The sequence below is a fragment of the Monodelphis domestica genome, chromosome 4 (genome assembly GCF_027887165.1).
Source record: "Monodelphis domestica isolate mMonDom1 chromosome 4, mMonDom1.pri, whole genome shotgun sequence".
In the NCBI taxonomy this organism is placed as follows: Eukaryota; Metazoa; Chordata; class Mammalia; order Didelphimorphia; family Didelphidae; genus Monodelphis; species Monodelphis domestica.
Window position 1 is genome coordinate 387,799,220 of NC_077230.1, and position 21,998 is coordinate 387,821,217.

At 37.9% G+C, this 21,998-nt stretch overlaps 1 long non-coding RNA gene across 1 annotated transcript; it reads left to right on the plus strand.

Moving 5' to 3' along the window:
- The first annotated feature begins 1,486 nt into the window (after positions 1-1,486).
- Positions 1,487-19,356, plus strand: LOC103101537 (uncharacterized). Its single transcript, XR_466359.3, has 2 exons — positions 1,487-2,104; positions 19,150-19,356. It is a non-coding gene; the product is annotated as an uncharacterized LOC103101537 (long non-coding RNA).
- Positions 19,357-21,998: the final 2,642 nt, after the last annotated feature.

Consider the following 21,998-nt stretch of genomic DNA (forward strand, 5'->3'; position numbering starts at 1 on the left):
TCATCCACTGTGCTACTTAGTTGCCTCAAGAATCATACTTTTTAGGGGCCAGCAGGGTGGCTCAATGGATTGAGAGCCAGGCCTAGAGATGGGACGTCATAGGTTCAAATGTGACCTCAAACACTTCCTAGCTGTGTGATCCTAGTGTAACAGTTAAAATTTAGGGGAGACCGAGGCAGGTAGAAATTAGTTTTTCTCTGCAAGGAGTATTATATTTTTTGGAGGTTTATTAAGGATTAAGGATTAAAGAAAATACAGGATAAGGAAAACATGCCTAGGCCAGAGGCCTAGACAAGACCTCACCTACATTATGGAAAGAGCCACGTCTGCTCCAAAACGGAAGTCCAAAAAGAGAGTGAAAAACCTTTGCCACCAGGTTAAATACCTTCTCGATCTCAGCCCAGGTGAGATTACAAAGCATTCTGGGGAAGTGGAGCAAGGAATTGTGGGGATTGTAATCCTGTATTCGAGTCTATTTTTTACATTCCTTCGTTTGATCGTTGTTGGGGAGCAAAGTTTCCCCAAAAAGGATCATGAGAACATAATCAACTTAAACATTACAATAATTTGAGGATAAGAGAAAGAAAAAAAAAGAATAAAACCAATAATTGCTGAACACATTGACAAAAAGCCAGTTAGGGGGCAGTCCCCTTTGGCATGAAAGTATACATACAAATAAATGTTCAATCAACTACACCCAAAGTTCATTTTTGTGCAGCTTGTGGTCTGGAGGCTTCTTCATGGTGGCTTCTCCAACAGTTCAGTTCTGGATTCAGAGAAGTAGCATCTTCTTTACCTAAAATTCTTCTCAAAAGGAATTTAAACTTTGCAATTTAAATAATAATATTTTTACATTAGGCAAGTCATTGCCTAGCTCTTACTGTTCTTCTGCCTTGGAACCAATTGATTCTAAGATGGAAGGTAAGGGTTAAAAAAATCATGCTTCTAAGACTAACTATACAAATTCAATTAATGTAAAAAGAAATAAGTAAAGGACTGAAGAAATAAGGTCAATCTTGACTTCTTGATGGAATGCCTTTCCCCAATAGATTCAATTTTATTTTTTAAATTATTTTTTGTTTTTCAAATCCTTCATTATTACATTTTAATTTATTTTTGAGCCCTTCATTTTAAATTAAAATTAAAAAAAATTTAAACCCCTCATTTTTTGTTTTTTATTTTTCAACCCCTTCATTTAACAATTTTAAAATTATTTTCCAACCCCTTCATTTTAAAATTTTAGTTTAAATTTTTATTTTCAAACCCTTCATTTTAAAATTATTTAAAATTATTTTTTATTTTTCAAATCCTTCATTTTTAAATTTTATTTTATTTTTTAAACTCTTCATTTTGAAATGTTTTCATTTTATATTGTTTTTTATTTTTCGAACCTTTCATTTTTAAGAGGGGGGAAACTGAGTCCCAGAGAGGGGATTTTCTCACAGTCCAGCAGTAAGTGGCAGAGGCAGGATATGGCTCTTTGAGACATCTTCCTGGACTGTCCACCCTGCTTTTAGAACCCTGGCTCAGCTCCCTCCAGGCTTGGCCTCAGTCACCTCGCGAAGGGAGTGAAAGTTGTAGAGATAGGGCAGAAATCGGAGCCCTTTGGACTGACTTCCTTGGTGTCCCATTAAAGATTAATCAGCGAGGACGCATAGAGAGAGGCCTTTGGGAGCCCGCTAAGGGCCGCTGGAGCTCCTCGGGCCTCCCTGGCCTTGTCCAAGGCTCTCCATCAGGAAGTGGAGGTTGGAGAAGTTCTCGGGAGGCACCCCAACCCCAGCGGGCCCCTGGATCCTCCTTTATCTTGGGCCCCGGGGAAACAGCATTCAGGGAGCCGGGCCAGGTAGTGATGCCGGCAAAGAGAAGGCGGCTCCGAGAGGCTGAGGAAGGGCGAGGGAAAAAGAAAGGATTTCACCAGCGGGTGTTTCGCAGGCCCTGAAGTTCAGAGACGCACCATCTCCCTTCAGTGCCTCGTTAAACATTAAATCGGTGGACCAGGGTGAGGCAGTTTCTGAGTCAGGATGACCCGGATTCCAATCCTGTTCTGGCACACAACACGGACGACATCATTTAACCTTCCGCTGTCCCAGCCACTCTCGGAGAGGTGAATGTTACTTTTAATGCTTCCTTTAGCCTCATTCCCTAAGCTGATGAAATCCCCCAAATGGCTATTTTTTACCCCTTTACTTTCCATCTCAGAATCAATACTGTGTATTGGTTTTTTATTTTAAAGTTAAAAAATTAATTTTTAAATTTAAATTAGAAAATTAAAATTCATTTTCTAATTTAAATTTAAAAATTAAAATTAAATTTAAATTTTGTGTATTGGTTCTAAAGCAGAAGAGTTATCAGGGCCAGGCAATGGGGGTTAAGTGACTTGCCCAGGGTCACACAACTAGGAAGTATCTGAGGCCACATTTGAAAGCGGGACCTCCCATTTCTAGGCATGGCTTTCAATCTGGTGATCCAACTTGCTGCCCCCAATATAAACTATTTTCATTACGTATAGCTATAATGCAGGGTGTCTACAAGGCCCAGAGTTTCTTCACAATTCTGGACTCCAGAAAAGTCAGCCTCCAGAGTCCAAGCCCAGCCCACTGCTTGAAGGTCCAACTTCCTCCAACTGGGCCTGCTGTCTGAGTGCCCTTCTGACTGACCTCTAATCTGAATGACCATTAATCATGCCCACAGAGAACAGTGTACAGGATAGCCACATATTCCCTGGTACCTTGGCCTTTAGGGAAGAGAAAGGCTTTGACTAGAGTAACATCAAAATTAAAAAAAACAAAAACATAAAACTCAGACATTGCTAACTGGGTGACCTTGGACAAATCACTTGACTGCCATTGACTAGTCCTTACCACTTTTCTGCCTTGGAACCAATACTTAGTATTGATTCTGAGATGGAACATAAGGGTTTAAAAACGAAAGGAAAAAGAAACAAAATATAAGAAAGGGTAATCAGTTCTGTTGGGCATTACATTATGGCCAATAATAATAATAATCAACATGGTGGCAGCTAGGTAGCTCAATGGATGGAGAGCCAGGTGGAGATGGAGTTCCTGAGTTTAATAGATAAAAAGAAACAAATCCCCTCTCCCCCAAAACAGCTGAAAATATAAGCTCTTTATTTTATTATTATTATTATTATTTTTGGTCTTAGAATCAATGTTTTGTTCTGGTTCTAAGGCAGAAGAATGGTAAAGGTTAGGCAATGGAGTGACTTGCCTCAGTCTGGCAACAGACACTTCCCAGCTGTGTGACCCTGGGAAAGTCACTTAACCCCCATGGCCTAGCCTTTACCACTCTTCTGCCTTAGAATGGATACTTAGTATTGATTCTTAGACAGAAGGGAAGGGTTTGTTTTTTAATAGCCAATATGTATCTATTGCTTTGAGGTTGGAAAAGTACTTTTAAATGTTATCTTATTTGATCCTCACAAGCACTGTGTAAGGAAGGCGCTATCATGGTCCCCATTTTTCAGATGGAGAACCTGAGGTAGACAGAGCTTAAATGACTTGTCCCAGCAACACAGCTAGTGAGTGTTTTACTTCAGAGTAAAAGTTGAGCTTGAGTCTTCCTGGCTCTAGATCCACTACTCTGTCTACTGGGCAGAAGGTGCTAAGAATCACACTTAAAAAACCCCAAAACAAACCCAAAACCTTATCTTGGCTTAGTATCATTTCTGTAAGGTTAAAATTAATATCCAATAACTCCAAGTATTATATTTTATGCAATTTATTAACAATCACCTGAAGTAGAAATAAAATAACCTAAAAGAAATAGAAGTTCAAACCTAATTATCCAACAAAAAGTAAACCACATGTGTAGATTCTCCTGCCTGTCATCAAACCAGCTTTCCAGCCATGATCTGGGGAAGAGGGAATAAAGACAGAGCTACACAAAACTTATATCCTCCCCTCGTTAGCTCCTTCTCCTCCTGCTCCTCCTCCTCCTCTCTCTCTCTCTCTCTCTCTCTCTCTCTCTCTCTCTCTCTCTCTCTCTCTCTCTCTCTCTTTCTCTCTCTCTCTCTCTCTCTCTCTCTCTCTCTCTCTCTCTCTCTCTCTCTCTCTCTTTCTCCCTCTCTCTCTCCCTCTCTCTCTCCCTCTTCTCTCTCTCTCTGTCTGGTCTATCTCTCTCCATCCATCCATCTGTTCATCTATCTATCCATCTGTCTGTCTATATCTATCTGTCTCTCTATCATCTCTATCCATCCATCTCTCTTTATCATCTTTATCCATTTATCTATCTATCATCTCCATCCATCCATCTATCCATCCATATATAGATATAATATCTATCTATCTATCTATCTATCTATCTATCTATCTATCTATCTGTCTGTCTGTCTGTCTGTCTGTCTGTCTGTCTGTCTATCATCTCCATCCATCCATCCATCTGTCCGTCCGTCTATCTGTCTGTCTCTAGTGTGCCACCTACCTAACCCCAAAGCAGTTTCTAAACAGCATTCATTCCACCAACTTGACTCCAAATTTGGCACAAGTGATAGAGGAATCGCTGTAGCTTCCTCCTCATTTTATTAGACTAATGCTGGGTCAAACAAATTGCTTGGGGGCTTCACTCTTTCCTGTATTATCTGGCTGCAAAATCAGGCCCCAGACTTTGACAGTTCTCTTCTCTACCCTTTGGAGTCCACAAGATCATGGCTGTCTACAATATTCCTTCTCCTCAAAGCAAAAAAGGAGGGCAGCTACGTGGCTCAATGGAATGAGAACCAGGCCTGGAAAGGGAAGGTCCTCTGTTCAAATTTGACCTTAGACACTTCCTAGCTGGGTGACCCTGGGCAAGTCATTTAACCCCCATTGCCCAGCCCTGACCACCCTTCTGCCTGGGAACCAATACAGAGATTGACTCTAAGGCAGAAAGTAAGGGTTTTTTACAAATAAAAAATAAAATAAAGGTAAGAAAGAACAAAGAGCCAGAGAACAGAGGCCCTTATTTACTAGCCCCAAAGCTGCCCCAGGTGGGGAGAACTGGAGGCCTTTCCCTTCCAGAGATCTACAGTATGTTTCTCTCACTCAAATGCAACCTGGCAGGAAGAGCCTCTCTGTGGGAGTGTTGTGTCCCAGTTCTGTTGTGGCAGTCAAATAACAATCTGTCTCTTCACCACATGGTTAGAAGAATGGAACCAGTCCCAGAATATCTCTACACACTCCAAAGTGGGGAGCAGGGCCCTTTTTATGTCATCAGGTTTCTAGGAAGCAAGCTTCCTAGCTGCTTCCAGAGGGGCTGGCAGCAGGCAAGACAGGGCACCCAAGTTTTGAGGCTGGGGCTCCAGGGTCCAGGCTCCTGTTACTTAAGAAACAATGGGCTTTCTCCACCCTTAAGAGAAAAAAGCTGAAGCCCCAGAGGTGACTCAGTCACTTGTCCTTCCAGGAGGCTCTGCCAGGTGGGATCCTGGGTCAGAGGAAGCAGAGATAAGTGAGCTGATTGCTGAAGTCAGTCAAGCAGCAGGCACTTGTATTGTGTGCTAGGTACACTGTGCACTGGGGATATAAAAACAAAAGGCAAAAATGAAATCCCACCTCCTCTTCCCCCTCCTCCTCCTTCTCTTCTTCCATCTCTTCCTCATCTTCCTTTTCCTCCTCTTTATTCTTTTTAGGTTTTTTGGTGGTTCCTCTATCTTCCTACTTTCTTTTCAAGCTTTTACATTTTTTATATTCATTTCTTAATTTTAAATTCCAAATTCTCTTCTTCCCTCCAGTCCCTCCCCATCCACTGAGAAGGCAAGCAATATACATGTGAATCCATTTTACACCAGAAGTCACGTAAAACATATTTCCATATTAGTCATGTTACAAAGAAAAAAGGCAAGAAAAACAAAGAGAAAGAAACATGTCTCAATCAGCCCTCAGAGCTCCCTGTCTGGAGGTGGAGAGCATTTTTCGTCAGGAGTCTTGGTATTGTCATGAATCACTGCATTGCTGAGAACATCGATCATTCACAGTTGATCGTTGTTACAATATTGCAGTTTCTGTGCACAATGTTCTCCTGGTTCTGCTCACTTCACTTTGTGTCATTTCATATAACTCTGCCCAGGTTTTTCTGAAACCATCAAGGGGATTACATTCTAATGGGGGAGATGATGTGTGAAGCATTAGCCATATATAGTATCCGTATATCATTTATATTTATGTCTATCATTTTCCTCTGTAAAATGAGGTTAATTATATATACATTTATACATATATGTAGAGAGAGAAAGAGATAATGAGAGACAGAAAGGGGGAGAGAGAGACAGGAGAGAGACAGATTAAGAGAGACACACAGAGAGAGACATAGATGGAGAAATAGAGATAAGAGTTAGAAACAGAGAGAGTGAAAGAGAAACAGATTTAGACAGAGAAGTTGGAAGGTTATCTTGGGAGAGTGCTAGTAGCTGGTTGGCAGAGGATGAGGCAGGAAAGGTCTCCTGTACAAAGTAGGATTTCAGCTGAGTGTTGAAGGAAGTCAAGGAAATGAAAAGGCAGCAGTAACATTCAAAGCACAAAGACACAGAGATGGGACATATATTGTCTCAAAGGAACAGCAAATGGGCCAGCATAGCTAGACTGTCTAATGCATGGGGGAGGAAGGCTTAAGAAAACTGGAAAGGTAGGAAGGAGCTGGGTAGCTAAGTGGTAAAGTTAGATAGAGCATCTGGCTTGAAATCAGGAAGACTCATCTTCCTGAGTTCAAATCTGACCTCAGACACTTATGGCTGCATGACCCTAGGTAAGTCACTTTACCCTGTTTGCCTCAGTTCCCTTACATGTAAAATGAGCCAGAGAAGGAAATGGCAAACCACTTAGTATCTCTGCTAAGAAAACTCCAAATGGGATCATGGAGGGTCATTGTCCAATATTATTGTTATTGTATATAATGTTCTCCCAGTTATGCTTATTCCTGAAGATATTTCCAGTTTTTTAAATCATCCTGCTTATCATTTCTTATAGCACAATGGTATTCCATCACCAACATGTACCACAATTTATTCAACCATTCCCCAATTGACGGACACCCCCTCATTTTCTAATTCTTTGCCACCACAAAAAGAACAGCTATAAATATTTTTGTATAAGTGGGTCCTTTCTCTTTTTTTTTTATTATCTCTTTGGGATACAGATCCAGTAGTGGCATTACCAGATCAGAGGTATGCACAGTTTTATAGCCCTTTGGATATAGTTTTGAATTGCCCTCCAGAATGATTGGATCAGTTCACAACTCCACTAACAATGGATTAGTGTCCCAATTTTGCCACATTTCCAACATTTACCACTTTCCTTTACTGAAATATTGCTCAATCTGATAGGTGTGAGGTAGTACCTCAGTGTTGTTTTCATTTGCATTTCTCTAATCAAGAGAGATTTAGAACATTTTTTCATATGCTTATTGATGGTTTTGATTTCTTCATCTGAAAATTGCTTGTTCATATCCTTTGACCATTTGCCAATTGAGGAATAAATTGCCCAGATTAACAAAAGAGGAAATAGAATACTTAAATAATCCTAGGTCAGAAAAAAGAAACTGAACAAGCCATCCATGAAAAATTCCTGGGGCCAGATGGATTCACAAGTGAATTCTATCAAATATTTAAAGAACAATTAATCCCAATACTATAAAGCTACTTGGCAAAATAGGCAAATTCTTTTTATGACATAAATATGGCACTGACACCTAAGCCAGGAGAACCAAAAAGAGAAAGAAAATTACAGACCTATTTCCTTAATGAAAATCAATGCAAACATCACAAGGATTATGCACTCTGACTAGGTGGAATTTATTCCAAGCATGCAACACTGGTTTAATATTAGGAAAACTATCAGCATAATTAACCATATAAATAACCAAACTAACAGAAATCATAGGATTATCTCAATAGATGAAAAAAAAAGCTTTTGACAAAATACAACACTCATTCCTATTAAAAACTCTAGAAAGTATAGGAATAGAAGGTCTTTTCCTAAAAATAATAAACAGTAGATATCTAAAACCATCAGCAAACATCATCTGCAATAGGGATAAACTTGAAGCCTTCCCAATAAGATCAGAGGTGAAGCAAGGATGCCCATTATCACCATTATTATTTAATATAGTACTAGAAATGTTACCTTTAGCAATAAAAGAAAAAGAAATTGAAGGCCTTACAGTAGTCAATGAGGAAACTTAACTATCACTTTGCAGATGATATGATGGTTGAATCAACTAAAAATCTAATCAAAATAATGACTTTAGGAAAGTTGCAACATACAAAATAAACCCACGCAACTCATCAACATTTCTATATATTACCAACAAAGTCCAGCAGCAAGAGAGAGAAAAAGAATTCCATTTTTAAAACTAGACACTAAAAAATACTTGGGAATCTATTTGCCAAGACAAACACAGGAATTATATGAGCACAATTACAAAACATTTTTCACACAAATAGTTAGATCTAAACAATTGAAAAAGCATTAATTGCTCATGGGTAGGTCAAGCTAATATAATAAAAATGACAATCCTACCTAAATTAATTTACTTATTCAGCGCCATACCAATCAAACTATATCCCCCCATTTTATATAACTAGAAAAAATAACAAAATTCATCTGGAAGAACAAAAGATCAAGAATATCAAGGGAATTAATGGGGGAAAAAAGAATAAAGATCTAGCAGTACCGGACCTCAAATTGTACTATAAAGTAGTAAAGGCGATTCAATCTGGGTTATATATGTATTATCAAGCAAAACATATTTCCATGTTATTTATTTTTGTGAGTGACTAATCTTATAAAACCCAAATTCCAAAGAATAAACTCAAATAAACAATTAAAAAATCATAGGCTTTCATCTGCCTTCTGACTCCAACAGTTCTTTCTCTGGAAGTGGATAGCATGCTTTGTCATAAGTCTTGAGGGATCTCTTTAAAAGATATCTTAGGGAGGACTGTGGATAGAGTGCCAGGCTTGGAGAAGATTAAATTCCCCAATTGACAAATGGTCAAAGAATGTGAATAGGCAATTCTCAGATGAAGAAATTAAAACTTGTTTTCTTAGATCCAGAGAGTAAAACAGAAATTGAAAGAATTTACTGACCACCTCCTAAAAGAGACGCCCAATGAAAACTCCTAGAGATATCATAGCCAAATTCTAGATGAAATAGAGGATTTTCAAACATTCTTGATGAAAAAATCAGAGATGAATGGAAATTTTAACATTCAAATATAAGACAGAGAAGAATAAAAAGGTAAGCATGAAAGAGTAATCATCAGTGTCTCAATAAAATTAAATTGTTTACATTCCTGTATCAGAAGATGGCACATATAACTCCCAAGAACCTTAACATTACCAGAACAGTTAGGAGTCTATATAGACAGAGGGCATGAATGTGAGTTATATTGGAATGATTTCCAAAATAAAATGAAGGAGGGAGAGAGAAAGACAAAGTAGGGAAGAGGGGAGGGTAGAGAGGAGATATTTTTTCTCATGTAAAAGATATACAAGGAAGAACTTTTTATAGTGAAAGGGGAAAAGATGAGGGTGGGCAATGCTTGAACCTCACTCCCACTGGAATTGGTTCAAGAAGGAAGAATACACACACACACACACACACACACACACACACACACACAGAGTTGTGTATAGAAATGTAATTTACCCAAATGGAAAAGAGGAGGGGAAGGGGATAAAAGAAAGGAGAGAAAGAAAGAAAGAAGGAAGAGCAGATTAAGAGAATCAGGGATTAGAAGCAAAGAAGACTGTGCCTACTCTTTGACTCAGCAATACCATTAGTAAGTCTGTATTCCAAAGAGGTCAAAGCAAAAGGAAAAGGACCTATATATACAAAAATATTTAACATAGCTCTTTTGCGGTGGCAAATAATTAGAAATTTGGGGAATGCTCATTAATTGGGGTATGACTGAGCAAGTTGTGGCACATGATTGTGATGGAATGCTATTGTACTGTGGGAAATGTTGAAGGGGTGGCTTCAGGAAAAATGTGGCAAGACCTTTATGAATTGTGTAGTGAGAAGAACTGGTAGATCACTGTGCACAGATCAATGGTGAAAGACTTGGGTATTCTGATGAATGAATACCATGATCTAAGATCATTCCAAAGGACCCAATGAAAAAATGCTTCCTATCTCCAGAGAGAAAACTGATGAACTGAGTGCTAATTGACATATAATTTTCTCACTTTTTTGCTTTAAAAATGTGACTAATATGGAAATGTTTTACATGATTTCACATATAATTGATATTATATTGTTTGCCTTCTCAGTGGATGGAGAAGGGAGTGGGAGGGAGGGAGAGAATTTGGAACTCAAAATTTTAAAAAGAAAAGAATGTTAACAAGAAATCAATGACAAATTTGAAAAAAAAAGATATACTCTCCCTCGGATTTCCATACCAGCAGTGGTAGAGGGAATCTATATGACCAGAGAATATGCATGAGAGAGAACATATGTTTAAGGAACATGCATAGTCAGGGAAATTCATACTTCCAGACTTTACCATCTGGAATCCCTCTTGCTACTCCCCCCTAGATCTGTTAGCTTCATTTGCTGGTGTGTGGATGTCATCAAATTGAAATCTGTTGTGTTAGAAGCTGATCATACCCACTGTTGAGATAATCTCTTTGCTGTGCTCCCCCTTGGAGTCTTTTAGTAGGCACTGTTATTTGATGGTGTCTCTGATGGGTTGTTCCTTTTGGGTCCTCCAGATACTTCCTGATCTTCCATTGAGTGGCAGGTGCTATGAGATCTTTACCTCCTTGGAGAGCACTTTTATCTGTTTTAGAAATAAACTCAAGGGTTATTGCAGCTCTTTTTGTCACTCAGACTCCCAAGCATACCCAGTCAACAAAAGTCAATAGATGCTATTAGGTTTAGATTGGCTGCCTTTTAAATTTATTAAAAAAAAAAAAGGTTCAGGCCCCAGCTTCTGGAAGTCAGTCTGCTCTTTGAGTTGTAGTGAGAAAATTCTTTTCAAATACTGTGATGCTTCAGGATCACTATTTGGGTACATGTGAATCACCTTCCAGGAGCTTCACTTAGCAAGATTGGAAAGATTAGAGTAGACTTTTTGCTCTACATTTTTGTTAGCAACATAATGGTCATTCCTTTCTCTTTTTTTGGTAAACTTTTACCTTCTGTCTTATAATCAACACTAAGTATTTTTTTTAAACCTTACCTTCTATCTTACTGTGCATTGGGTCTAAGGCAGAAGAAGAGTAAGGGCCAAGAAATGGGGGTTAAGTCACTTGCCCAAAGTCACACAGCTAGGACATTTTTGAACCCAGGACCTTACATCTTTAGGCCTAGCTTGAAATCCACTGAGCCACTTAGCTTCCCCATGGCTATTCCGTTTACACCCAATTACTCATCTTTAAAAATCTTTATGAGAATGAGCCATACATTCATTGAGAGTATCTTCACTAAAAATTTGAGAAGGAAAAAAGGCAGACAAAGTTTGCAAACAGTGTTCTACAGTGGACCACACTTTTGTAGTAAAAAAAAAATTATTGAAAAGTGGAAAGAATACAGGATCCCAAGAGCATTTGATTAAACTTATGCATACATAAATATAAGAGAAATTCTCTTAACAAATGCAAGACAAAGAACTATTTAATGAAATTTTAAATATTCAGGTCCAAGAAAACCTAAAACAGGATTATGAATGCTTGAAAAAGTTATTTCCCCTTTCCATCATGAATTATTAAGATTCTTGTCAGAAAAAAAAGATTCCTTATAAAGGACATGCACCTTTCAATGGCTGACCAGAAGTCTATAAAGTTGGGGGTTCCTTCTGACTAGGTGTGGCAACAAAGTCAGATAAGGAGTGGGAGATAGCTGAGTGTTGCAGACCTATTGCACAGGCGTGAAACAAGAGCTGTTCTGCTTGGCACAGAGTCGTCTTTATTTTTATATCTTAGTGGTTACATTTTTTCTTGGCATACAGTCTCATTTTTCAACATAAAATACACAATTATTTACAGATAATTGGACATGTCACACATTAACTTTTAACAAATCTTAAAACAAATTTTAACAAATTAATTAATATTCTATGACCATTTTACATACCAAGTTGCTACAACAAAGCAAAACTTGCTAGAGATAAATGACATAGGCAGGGTAACCAGGGATCAGTTTCCACTGACCTGTGGAATGACCAGCTAAGAAAATCATTGTTGCTTTTAATCAACTTACATAATCAATCAGAATTACTTAAAAACATAGCTGTTAAGTGCGAGGTTAAAGGGTAAAATCAAGACAATCCAGATTTAGGTATTTTCTAATTTCCATCTTTCATTTTTCTGTGTTTCACTGAGGTAACTTAGAAATGTTGTTTGAGTTTCAGTAAACACAACAAATCAGTGAAGTGTGACACACCAGCCTATGCCTGAAAAGTGATTAATATGCCTGTCATCCCTGGCTAGCAGTTAGGGTAGAGAATCTGAATGTGGTTTTTACTAGAGGCTTAAGCCTATAGAAAAGGAGGGTTTTTTCCCACCTTAGTGGGAACATAGGTGTCTTTTAGGTTTAATTCTGTAGATATGATCTTTTTGGTGATATTCTGGGGGGGGGATTAAAGTGGGATCCTGCAAGCATTTTGCTCTCATATTATTTTTCCTTTAGCTAGAGAGAGAACAATAATTATACCAATTCCAATAGCAAGGGATGTTAGTGGGAGAAGTCGCATAAAGGGGGAGCTGAGTGGGTGTCTCATTTTTCCTGGGCGCCATTTTGCAGTCCTCAGTTTCCACCTATGACCATGTCAGATAGCGTGGGTTTGATGGCCCCCAACATCCTCCAACTACTTCTCTTTGCGGACAAGATTTGCTAATCACATCAAGTCCAGGAGCACATTAGAAATTCCTTAAGAAGCACCATAATTTTCAAGAGGTTAGTTTAACAACCCATGCAAGAAAAACAAAGTGGATGAAAAATGTCTATTGTTCATGCTATTGTCATGGGAGGAGGTCCAATCTGGCTTGGAAGAATGGACACCCCCAAAATGGCTGGCCCACAGAAAATCACTAAATGATTTGTGATATATAATGACCACACATTAGACTGAAAACAGTCATCTTACAATTTGCATTATGCTCATATCTTCAGCTAACTGTTTGCTCTGTTTTTAGAAATTAATATAAAAGGGAAAATCAGGGAAAGAATTATAACATCAACACTGGTTCTTTTAGGCATAAGCCTCAAGGGCACAGGGTGATCTAACACCATTTGACTTGAGCAAGAGTCAGAGTTATCAATCAATCATGTAGACACAATTGCACTCCATGGCCAGACTCAGTAATAATCAGGTGGGAAACATTCCTAAAAAGAAAATAACAAAATAGGTATTCTGCATCAAAAAGAGATCCTATCCTCAGATATGCTGAGAACTGTCCCTAGACCTCCGCCAGATAAGGATCTCCACCTACAGTTCAGGATCACAGTCCATCTGTACCTTGTGGCTTTTCTATTGAATGGTAGATTACTGACATAATCATCAATGATCCATCGAACAACTATACCTGAATTCAAAACTCAAAATATATAAGTTGCAGTCTCAAAAGTTTTTATCTTAAATGGAAAATCTCACCAATCACAGTTTAGAGCTCAAAGTTTTCCAAGATTCATAAACAATGAGAAATTTTATTCCACAACTTTTACTTGATTTTCTTCTTGTTATAACTCATTGTGGTATATAGATCAATTATTAGAAATCATTGCTGTATTATAAATAGATTTATACATTTTTAATAATCCAATTTCATCAATTTGAACTTCATAATCCAAACAAGTTTTTTGTTTTGCAGTGACTGTTTACACAGAACAAAAAGTTACAGATAAAAAAACCTGCATGATTTTTTCCCCTTCCTTTAGCTTTTCCACATAGCAATTTTTAATTTTTCTTCTTTTCTCCTTTTCTAATTTTTTTTAGTCCTTATTGAGTTTCACTATTCAATGATGTACCTAACTGACATGATTTTTCCCATATCACTAAACTGCATCTATCTGGGTGGTCTCAGGAGCCTTGACCTTGGCCCACTGTTGCCAATTAAAAGTTTCTCTTGTAGTGAGGAAACAAGACAGTACCTAAACTCCAATTAAACAATTACAAAATAGGAGATTCATTTACCTTACAGAAATATTCATATTAAAACTCTAGTACTTTTGGTTGTTTCCCAATTCATATACCTTCTCCCCTTTTCAGGGGAGAAGCAGGGAAAGGCTTAACAACTCCACCAACATTAGCTCAAACCTTCCTCTCTATGATTAATGATGGCTTCATCTTCTAGATTTTTGCTATATTGGGAGATGAGGAAAATGTTCTTAGTTGCTTTAAACACTGATAATAGCTTAAACTTATTAGCATCAAGACATTCACACCTTTTACCCTCAAACCCTTTTCTTACTGAAGTATTGAAGATGACAACTCTCTTTAGTTTTCTTCACTCCTCTTATTGCTACATACTTAAAACTTTATCTAAACAGTTTAGTCCCTCCTTTTGGACTTTGATCAAAGTCCCTTACTAAAAAACTACACGTGTTATTTTTTTAAATATTCAGATCCAATACTCTTTGAACCTTTATCACTTCACTTTCATCATTCATCATTCCAAAGAATTTATATTCCACTGTTATTTTTAATTGCTAGCCAGTGATCCAAAGAATCCAAATTTTAAACAGAATTTACCATTTAAACACTACATATTAGCACAATGCATTCTCAATTTATGTCAGACATTAATTTAGTCCATAGTACAAATTGGTAAATAGAAATAACTTCTTATGACTAAACAAAGTCCATGGTACATGCAGTTTGTATCAATCACATTGATATTTACATTTGCAAACAATGAAATCATTCTTATATTTTTTAATATTATATATTGTAGAATTATTGCACTTAATTAAGAAGCCAGTAATTTGAGTTTGTTTTTCATCTGTTTGCTGACTTGTTAGTTGCTTGCTGACCTCAAAACAAACTTTTCCCTCTCTGTGCTGATAACAAGATTTACTTGTTATCTAGATTATGGCCTTAATCACATCTCTGATAAACAGGCTGGTTAAGTGTTTTCAAAGTTAAAAAAATCATTAGTCAAGTCTTATTTTAATTTACCAGGATGGAAATAATTATAGTTAAATATTTTTAGATATTATAGTTAATACTATGATTCCTTTAAAGTCAGATCTAAGGATTCCTGTATTTTAATTTATTTAACCATTTTATTCAATTAAATCTCAATGGTAAAAACATGCTTCACAATACTATACAAGAGACTTATTGCATAGGCGTAACAAAATACAACACAGAATTTTTATATAGAAAGAAGTTATAGAAGTTTCAAAGACTTTACCTTTCATTGAACTTTTTACCTTTGTAAGGGGAGAAAAGGGTTAATTTTGAATTTTGAACCTGGATCTCGAGCTGGGAGGAAGTCCACAGACAGCTTTCCTTCAGATCGGTCATGTTGGTTTGTGGTTTACAGGTGATATAGATATTGAAGTTCCAGAAGACCCAAATGAACCTTTGCCATATAATAGACCAGCTCATCTTATAACGTCCAGGTCTATACAAGATAATGCCAACCCTCAAGCTTTGGAAGAAAAGCTCCACAAGTGAGTCAGCATAATCTCACGTGAATATACTGGCACCCCAGTAACCACAGTATTGATTTCAAGATGGAAGAAAAAGGAGGAGGAGGTGAAAGAGGAATAGGAAGAGGAGAAGATGACAAAGAAGTCGATGACCACAATATTGTTCTGACTGAGGATGCCCCAGAGGACCTAGAAGATTACAGAGTTCTCATTAGAGAATCTGCCAACATTTGGAGCCCAGGGAAGATAAAAGCAAATAGCAGCTGAAACTCAAAAAATCAAGTGCAGCATCAAAGAGCATCTTACCACCCAATTTAAAGGCTTGAGAGGAATAGGAGGATTGCACTGGAACCAAGTCACAAATCCCAAACTAAAGCTAGAAAGGTAAAGTCATAAGAAGAAATAACAAAATCAAAAGCCTGAAAATTTTAGAAGAAAGTAGGAAGTATCTACTATCAAAAACAACTTACCTATTAACAGATCAATGAGAGAGAATTTTTAAATCATTGGACTCATTAAACCTGTAATTGAAAATTTCATCTTGGTGTAATTTTTGAAGAAATCACAAATGAAAACCACCCAGATTTATTAAACCTAGCAAGAAAAATGAAAATAGAAACAATCTTCCACTTCCCTCCTAAAAGAAGCCCCAAACTGAAAACAAACAAACAGTCAAATTTAAGAGCTTCCAGATAAGGTCAAAGAAAATAATTCTTCCTACAGCCAAAAGGAAAAATAAATCACATACCAAAGAACCACAGTCACACAAGAGTTAGCAGCAGCTTCTTTAGAAGAAAGGAAACTTTAGAATGTTATTCCAAAAGGCAAAAAGGTGAAGTCTCTCACTATGAATAACTTACTCTAGGATATTTGATATAATCATGATGGAGAGCTGGAATTGACCATTAGTGGAAGAGAAGACTTTTAAGCATTCCTGATTCCCACCCAGCTTCATTCCTTTAGAGTACTCTATCATAACACAAGAAACTCATCATCCTACAAGATCATTTCAACCCCCAAATTCACACATCTTCAGTGCTCTCTGCCCCTTGGCACTCCTTCTGATTAAGGAGGAACTTCATTTAATAAAGGCATTCAAGCTAGCTATCTCTCCAAAAAAAAAAAAAAGGGTTAATTTTAAAAGGGTTGGACTGAATTATTTAAGAGTGTTGTCACTAGGAATTCAATTTATTCCAAAGAGATTTATTTACAATTTATTTACAAAATGTAGAAAGAGTGAAGCAAGAAAATTGGAGAGTGGATAAGGTAAGATATCTAGCCTAAGCACTAAGTAATTTATTCCCAGCCCCTGGCTCAACCTGGGCAGGGAGAGTTAGTCCTTAGGCCTTGGCAAAGCTGAAGACCTGGGGAAATCTCTCTCAAGAGGTAGGTCTCTCCTGTGGCTATTTTTTCCCCCAGAAAATCCAGCAGTTAAGAGTCAAATTTTCACTCACCACATGTCAATTCAAAGGAAGAGATTTTAGGAATCAGGAATCACTAGGAACAGGGTCTTGGGTCCAGTCAGAAGATTCTCCACCAGCTTCTACTCCAAAGAACGAAGAACTCTCTCTAGTCTGCACTCCAAAGAATGAAGACCTGTCCCTCACAGGAAGTGATAGATCCTTTTAAAGACTATTCTTTTGCATCACTTCCTGTGTCTTCCCCTAATTTTATGTCTAACAATCATAGTTGGAGTTTTGCTTTAAGAATGCCCAGGGGAAGTTAGTTTAGTTCTGATTCATCACTCACTATTGCACATGTGGGTCACAGACCTCCCACTTAATGATTAAGTGGGATGTTTACACTTTTGGTGATTAGATCTAAAAATGGGCAGATCTCCATACTCAGCTTTTAAGTAGGGTGTTTACACTTTAAATAGACAGGGGTTACAATTTAATCTTCACACCATCCATTCTTAAACCTTCAAAAATGCAGACAATCTTTTCTTTAATAGTTTTTTACATCCATGTGACAAATTCTTTCATGAAGACACTATCAATTCAATCTCTTTATGGATCAGATATAGACATTTCCTCTACTGTTTTTATGATCAGATTGATGAAGTGTGTTTAAAGCATAATAAAACCATGGTTCATTGTGTGAATTAAATATTTAGGGGACCCCCCACAATCCAGAAGATTGACCTAAAGGGACATCACAGAGTCATGTGTTTTAATTTGTCAGTGTGGTAGGTGAGATTCCTGACTGGTGGAAATCAACTGATATGATGTGTTGGGACTGAAGTGAAACCTTCGCCAACTAGAAAATCTTAGGGAAAGGGTTTAGACTAAGCTTAAAAAGTCAGCTTGGGAAGTGGAGTTCTATCTCTCTGCCATTTTTGCTTGTGGAAGAAGCTCTCTTGCTGATGAGCTGTCCTGGTGCTTATCTATGTAAGCCATCTCTGGCAAGTGGGACAGCCTGGAGCTGGGGCAGCATTGGGCCATTGCCATTGGGGATCATGTCCAGGCTGTGAATCTAGAATCTCAGGCTTTTTGGCTCCAGTCCCTTCCTGAACTCAAGTCTGCTCCTTGGTTGGCCTTAATTTGTCTGGCTTGACCAGGTGATTAGCTGGGCCCCTTTGCTGACACTTGTGAAATGGACCAGGCAGGGCCCATTGGGAATCTAGGACCTGATGAAATAGAAACAACACAGCCAGAAACTTTGAGTAGTTAGGCTGCCAATACCTCCTTTCTCTCTCTTTCTCTTTCTAAATACTTATAAATTTAGTATAATGTCTCTAAGATTAATTTTTATTTATTACACAAGCTTATAGAAAACCTTCAAAAGTTTAGGTAACTTTGTAACACTTCCAAAGATAATTAACAGAATATAGTACTCACCCCCCCCCACCAAAAAGATGATCAGAAATCTATACTTTAACTAAAGAATCATCATACTTCAGGAAAGGTATTGATAAAAATTATTAGAGAAATTATAAGAACATGATGTTAACAAACCCTTGAGGATGCAAGATCAAAATCCTACAAATAAAAATTCAGTCTGAAATTGCAAATCCTTTCATGATGACTTGGAAAGTTTAAGTTTAATAATCTACAAGACCTTAGAATGTCACAATTTGCAAACAGAGCTTAATTTTACAATTAAACATTTTAAGAAATTTTTAAGGTGTTTCAAAGACAAATCAAGTGTACACATTACTTTTTAAACTAAAGATAACAATGAAATCACAAGAAGTTTTCAGAGCAACACTCCTGTATTAATTTAGGTATTTCTATAAAGGAAACTGGTCTTAATTTGCTTTGTTCAATATTCAAGCCATTAATTAAATGTTTTACAATATCAAACTCTTTTAATTATTGCAGTTAACACCATGTTGATAGAATTTGCATTTCACTTACAATTAACAGAAATACAACAAATACTGAATCTCAAATTCATATTCAGAATGTGAGAATTTTCTAAGTTTCATACAATTAAGAATCAACAGAATTCTGATTTTGAAATAAACACAACTTATAAAATCCAATTGAGAAATTACATATTTCTTTCTTTGCCAGATGATTAGTTTCTAATTTTTTTATATCTGTCTTTTGTTTCCAGTTTCCTTCAATGTAACCAGCACTGAAAAAGAGGAAAGAGGACATACAGATATTTTATTTCGAGTATTAAATGCTTCTGCTTTGGCTGATCAGACCAAAACAAATGCTAAGACTAACAAGTAATACAATACAAAATACAATAAATCATGCTGGTACCAAGAATACTTGTGCCCACACATACAAAGAATAAATTGGAGAATTCCCTTAATTCCTTTTCACTTCTTAAACTAGTTTCTCTCCTTTTAGAGTTTAAGGAACATCATTTCAAAACTCACTATAGGGGGCAGCTGGGTAGCTCAGTGGATTGAGAGCCAGGCCTAGAGATGGGAAGTCCTAGGTTCGAATCTGGCCTCAGACACTTCCCAGCTGTGTGACCCTGGGCAAGTCACTTGACCCCCATTGCCTAGCCCTTACCACTCTTCTGCCTTGGAGCCAATACACAGTCTTGACTCCAAGACGGAAGGTCAGGGTTTAAAAAAAAAAACAAACTCACTATAACACCATACCTTAAACTATATGAAACCCATTCAAAAGACAGTTTAGGGATTTACAGCTTCACACCCAAGTTCCTCTTCATCGCTTATCTCTCTCTCTCTGTCTCTCTGTCGGTCTGTCCATCTCTCTTTCTCTCTGTCTCTGTCTGTCTCTCTTTCTCTGTTTCTGTCTCTCTGTCTCTCTTTGTCTCTGTCTGTCTGTCTGTCTGTCTGTCTCTCTCGTTCTCTAGACATCCTCAACATTCAGGAATTTGAGGGAGAGACAGAAACAGGTCAGGAAACACACAGAGACTTTCTTCACATTCTCCCAATTCTATCCGCCTGGTTTATTATCTCTTAGAAAAAGTTTCACTGGCTGTTTCTACAGGTTTACAGAAACAAATAGTCACCCAGAACAGATACAATTCTTTTGGATAAAAGCACTGTACTCTGAGGATCCTGTGCAATCTTACGTCTCATTTCTTTTAGGGACTCTTTAAAGGATTATTTCTTTGCTTAAGACTTCACTGGGGGGGGGGGAGTGGACTACACTGCTGGTGCAGAGGGTACTGGGGAGGTAGAGGGACCAAGACCTAATGATGCAGTGTTAGGAGCACTGGGATGAGAGGGGGAGAGGGACCAGGTATGTGGTCCCTACATTCCCTGTGTCTGAAGTTCCATTTAGGATCTTGGGAAGAGATAGGAGTCACAGGTATAGGGCAAGGAGGCTGGGGGCTGTGGGAGTGGGTGAAGAGACAGTCCAGGCTTTGATTTTCCTCTCTCTCCTGCAATAACCACTATTCCTGGTTACAAAGAAAATCATTTTCAAATCACTTAAGTCCACTTTTTTTCCAATTTGTCAGGACATACCCAAAGGGGAAATCATGCAGGATACTTTCTCTCTATCCCATGCTGTGATGGGTTGGGATAAATTGTAAGGAACCAAATTGTGGTGGGTTGGGAGATCACACTAAGAGGCACCCACACTTGTGTCCAGGGGGTGCCAACCAAGAGAAAAACAAGAGGTGGTTCTCAAGTCAAGATATCTGATGGTAGAGAAAGAGAAACCTGAACATAGCTTTCCTGGATAGTCCGACTCCAGACAATGGGTGCCCACCCAACCTGACAGGTTTCTGACCAAGAAGAAAGCACAATGTGCCTCCCTTCCAGTCTGAGAGCCAAGTGAGCTGCCCACCTTACCGCAAGTGTTCCCCGGTTTTGGCATTAAAATGTTGTGGGAGGAAGTCCAACCTGGCTGGGGAGGGCTGACTCATCCCAAGAATCCCAGGAAACTTTTATTTTGTAAGATTTTAGAAAATATTTTATAAAATTAAATTATTTTATAAAATATTTATATTATTGTTTATTATTTTTGTTATCATTATATTTATTATATATTATATTATTATAATATATATGAGAAATTTATTACGAGAGACGATAATATGGCCAGGAGGCAAGATGGGAATTTCCTCTTTGAAAAGGGAAAGAGAAGGTATATAGTTTACAGACAAAGAAGGCAAGGAGTTTACAAAAAAAAGTGAAGGTGGGGATTCTGAGCTTTGACTGATGATGTATCAGGAAGGCAAGAAGTCCCAATGTCTGGGGTGTGTGATCTTTGCTCCTTGCCTACCTCAGTATTTACACAGTTGTCCCCTGAGGGCACCAGGGTCAACATCCCTAGTCCACACCACATTCCTGGAGTTAGAGGCCAAGCTGCATCTCTCATGTCCCTTAGAACCTGGGCTGCCTCGCTTCATCTTAGGGGTCCTGCGTCCTATCACATTATGACACGTGGCCGGAGAGCTAGTCCAATGAGTTAGTGCCTCAGTACAAATATCTGGGACAGCCACTGTAGACCCAAAGCTGTTCCTGGTACCCCAAACAAAATTTGTTCTCTCAACACATGTATCCCCAGCATAAGAAATGGATTTATGTATACTAAGCGGAGGCTTACAGATCACTTAGTCTATCTACTAAAAGTGTGATTGAACCAAAGGACAATGGAAGGCGCATAGTGAGTGCAAGTACACTGCAGCTCATTTCCAATAGTGACCTCAGCTTCAGAATAGTATCAAGGAGAGAATTTGGAAAAGATATGGAAGGCCCATATTTCTTTTTTTTTCATTGAAATTTTTTATTTAATTAATTAATTTAGAATATTTCTCCATGTTTACATGATTCATGTTCTTTCCCTCCCCTCTTCCCTCGCCGCCTCCCTTGGCCAATACACAATTCCACTGGGTTTTACATGTCATTGATCAAGACCTATTTCCATATTACTGATATTTACATTAGGGTGATGGTTTAGAGTCTCCATCCCCAATCATATCCCCATCGACCCATGTCATCAAGCAGTTGTTTTTCTTCTGTGTTT